This window comes from Vigna unguiculata, chromosome 9 (assembly GCF_037176805.1).
Source record: "Vigna unguiculata cultivar grain cowpea cultivar isolate G323 ecotype 2 chromosome 9, ASM3717680v1, whole genome shotgun sequence".
NCBI lineage: Eukaryota > Viridiplantae > Streptophyta > Magnoliopsida > Fabales > Fabaceae > Vigna > Vigna unguiculata.
In genome coordinates, this window is record NC_140800.1 from 14,400,088 (window position 1) to 14,404,433 (window position 4,346).

The following is a 4,346-nucleotide window of genomic DNA, read 5'->3' on the forward strand; positions in this document are numbered from 1 at the left end:
TTCAGTTGAATAGAGTCGCCACATCATTTCCACATCATTTTCATGTCATTTCCACGTCAGCAGAGTGAATGGGCCAACATTTGAGGCCTAGAGTGACATTTTTGTAATTCTGCAGCTCACAATGGCAGTTTTGTAAATATGAGTGGCAAGGGTGAAAGGACTACGAAAATTAGGTCTGCATGGAAGGAGGAGCTGCTACTTCATCTTCAACCTCTCTTCAAAACTTCATTTTCACTCTCCAAGCTTCCATGGAGGTACCCCTTGCGGTTTTTCACGTTTTTGCCTCATTTTTACCATTTTTATTCACATTTGACAGCACTCATTGAGGGTTTTACGTTTTGAATTCGTTTTCTACATTGGGCAGCTCATTTTGTGATTTCATTGACTTGGAACAATACCCATTCATGGGGTTTTTTGTGTTTATATATTACAGCACCATTTTACATTTCATTGAAGCCTTGAAATCTCTTTTTTTTCTCTTAATTTGCGTCTGAGGTTAGGGTTTTTGAGTTTGAGGTTCTGTTTCAGATTCGAAGTGGTTGATTGTTCATTTTCCATGTCTAGCTAAGTTTTTCTTATTGGTTCCTTGAAGAAACTGAATTGAAACCATGAGGTTGATGTTTTGCAGTGCACTCCAATTCCTATTTTCTCTTCATCCTATTCAATTTCGTAGCTTTGAATGAAATGGAATCTGTGATGCTTAATCATGGGTTCATGTTTTTCACAATTTCAGAATCCTTGTCATGCTTAGTGAGTTCGGGTTTTGGCCACAGTTGCTTAATCTGTGTGTGTGTGTGTGAAATTGAAAGAAGGATGTGTGTTATGCTTAATGGCATAATGAAGTTGTGTTAATTTTTGCATAGTTGATTAATTCGGATTTCATGAGAGTAAATTGGATAAGAGAATTGATTTAGTAACCTGTGATTGGTGGATTTTCAGTGGAATCAAGGAATCAGTACATTTTGAATTCTGTGTTTAATTCAGTTTCGGGGTTTTTATTAGAATTTAACAATTTTGTGTGAATCTGCCAACCCGCCCCCCCTTTTGTGTTATTGTTGTGTTCATCTGGAAATTGAAGCTTTGAATCAAGATATTGGTCGTTGGGAGACGACTTGGTTCACTTTCATGTACTGCATTTATTCTGATTTAATTTGGTGGGGTATGACCTCTATCAACCTCTTTCACCTAAGAAGTCAATGAGGACCAAATTCAAATGAATAAGAAGAAAAAAGATGAGATGGCACAAGTGGCATATGGGCAAGGCAAGGAGGACAAGAAGAAAGGCATCATGGTCTCCCACAAGGGAGCAAAGAAGGTAATGCTTGCCCAAAAACAAATGTTTGTAGGTTATCCTAGTAGGTCTTCTTTATCTTTTCAAGACATTTCTTCTAGATGTCCTCAAGACTTGTCATTAGTCATAGAACAAAGATAGTTTTCAAGAACTTTCCAAGGGGATTCCCCCCTAAAAAGGTATAGAACACAAAATTAAATTTGTATAAAGCTCACCTTTGCCTAATAGGCCAGCCTATAGGACCAATCCCGAGAAAGCCAAAAAGATCCAAAAGCAAGTGGGAGAGTTGTTAGGAAAAGGGTGGGTGCAACATAGCATGAGCCTTTGTGCAATGCCCGTGATTCTTATCCCAAAAAAGGAAGGGACATGAACATAGATTGTAGGGCTATCAACAACATCACCATTAAGTATAAACATCTCATTCCTAGATTAAATGACTTGCTTGATGAGTTACATGGTGCCACCATATTTTCCAAGATAGACTTGAAAAGTGGGTATAATCAAATTAGAATCAAAGAGGGAGATGAATGGAAAACCACCTTCAAGACTAAGTTTGGACTTGATGAGTGGTTAGTCATGTCTTTTAGCTTTACCAATGAACGTAGTACCTTCATGAGACTCATGCATCATGTGTCATTAGTGGTGTACCCATTAGTTGCTTCGAGATTATCCCAAAATAATGAGTCAGTTATTAGTACCAAGAAAGCGGAATATATTTGTGTAATAGACTTATTTATAATGGTAGAAACTAACACACTACTTAACCTACCTAGGAATGTGGCTAGAATTTCACTTAGTTAATTTTAGACTAATTCGGTTGATCCATAAACATAATATTTTTCAGAATTCAAAAACATATTTTCATATACAAATTTAAGAAATATTCATTTATGAAAAATATTGTTAGATTAATTTTGATATATAATTATTGATATGAGGATCTCTCCACATTGAGAAATAATAATTGTTGGGATATACCGTTAGAAATTCAAGTGTGAGTCTAAGTCCCACATTGGTTAGAAATGAGAAAGTAGATAAAGACCCATAAACCCATTGCCTTAAGGTTTTGGGTTGAGAGTGGTGTCAGTGCCTTATATGGTTGGACTCAGGTCTCATTGGTGTTGTATCTATCCAGTGATACCCCTCTTTAAAAACCTAACAAGTGGTATCAGAGCCCGTTAAGAAAGAACGGCGGTACAGAAAAGGGCAAGCTTGACCAATATTATTGGGGGAGCCAAAATAATACGTCCAAAATTTATACATTTAATTATTGTCATTAATATATTAAAAATAAATACATAATTTAGTATAACGATAACTAAAAAAGAAATAAGACTACAAATGAATATATGGAAGAGTTAAATTTGTATACCTATTTTAAAAAAAAAACTAAAAAATAATTTTTCATAATCTAATAAAAAATTGAAAGACGTAAATACCAAAAGAAAATTCGATGATAATCAAACCACACTTAAGATCCAGTTATAAAAAACACATAGTACAATATTTGTTCTTCTATGTTCATAAAATAAAAAATTAATATGCAAGCTCATTAAATAAATTATTAAACTAATATTTCAGTATCATGTTGATGGGGAAAACAATAACACAAACAATATACCAGAGAATGCAGCGGATATAATTTCTCCTAACTTGCAAGAATCTATGAGGAGCAATAATCAAAGAGTAGCAATAATAAATCACCAAAAGCACAAATAAAGGCACCAAGATTTTTAACGTGGAAAATCCCTCAAATCAAGGGTAAAAACCACGAGTCGTCCAGACCAAAGAAATAGCTCCACTATGATCAACAAGAGTACAAAAGAGTCTTAATCAATAGCACAAATTAGTGCCAACACCCAACCAAATAACAAAGCAACAAAGCTTTCAAAATAGAGAAGAACAAGAGAGGAAAACCTCTAAAAATCACTGTTGCAGTGCGAAATTAATATCTCCCAACTCAGACCTCTTATCAACGATCCAACCGGTCAGAATGAAGAGCAATGAATCCCAAACCTGCTGTAAAAATTTCAGCGCGATCCAACGGTAAACGAACCCGCAGTGCCGGATTTACGACGACAACTCTATGAAAAACGTGAATAGAGTTTTCCCTCTACCTCTCCCTCTATGTGTTAGGGCTTTCAGTGTGTTCTGACTCTATTGTTCTGCCTCTCTATTTATTTTATAGCCCCCTCTCCACTAGGTTAAATGAGACATGGGCTTCTCATGTTTTGGGCCTTTTCTCCACATAGGAAGGGAGCCCAATACCCAACAAATCTCCCCCTCACAACTATGTGCACCACTAAATGAATTTACCTTTAATGGGCCACAAACATCATAATGCACCAATTCAAGCAATTCTGACTTCCTTGAGGGTGGATGCTTCTTAAAAGATACTCTGGTTTGTTTACCATCCATGCAATGAGAACATTTCTCCAATTCTGCATTTCTCAATCCCATAAGCACATCCTTTTTAGCTAAGTAGTTAAGCCCTTTCTCACTTATATGACCAAGCCTCCGGTGCCACAAAGATGCCTCCATATACATAGCATTCACACTGTCTTTAGCAACCAAAGCTTTAGTCCAGTACAATTTAGATTGTTTATCCCCTCTGGCCATAAGCTTCCATTTACTAGAACCAAAGTGATTGTCATAACCACAATCATCAAGCAACTGCACAGAGATTAAATTAAAACGAACATCATGGAGCATGTTTGACTCCTTTAAGCAACAACTGCATTCCCATGTTGGTTTGCAGGCAAACATCACCAACACCAATCACTTTAGACTCACCATCATTACCCATCTTCAACACTCCAAAATCACCAGAAGTGTAAGATGTGAAGAACTCCTTCCTAGGTGTAACATGCAGTGTAGCACCACTATCAATAATCCACATGCTCTCATCAGATACAAGATTAACGGAGTCAAAGTCACGACGAAGAACAAGATCACCATCTGTAGCAATAGTGACACGATCATCATCATCATGGTCATTCTCTCTCTGTTTGCCCTTCTTGTTTTTGTTCTCCTTTTTCCACTTAAAACGGTATTT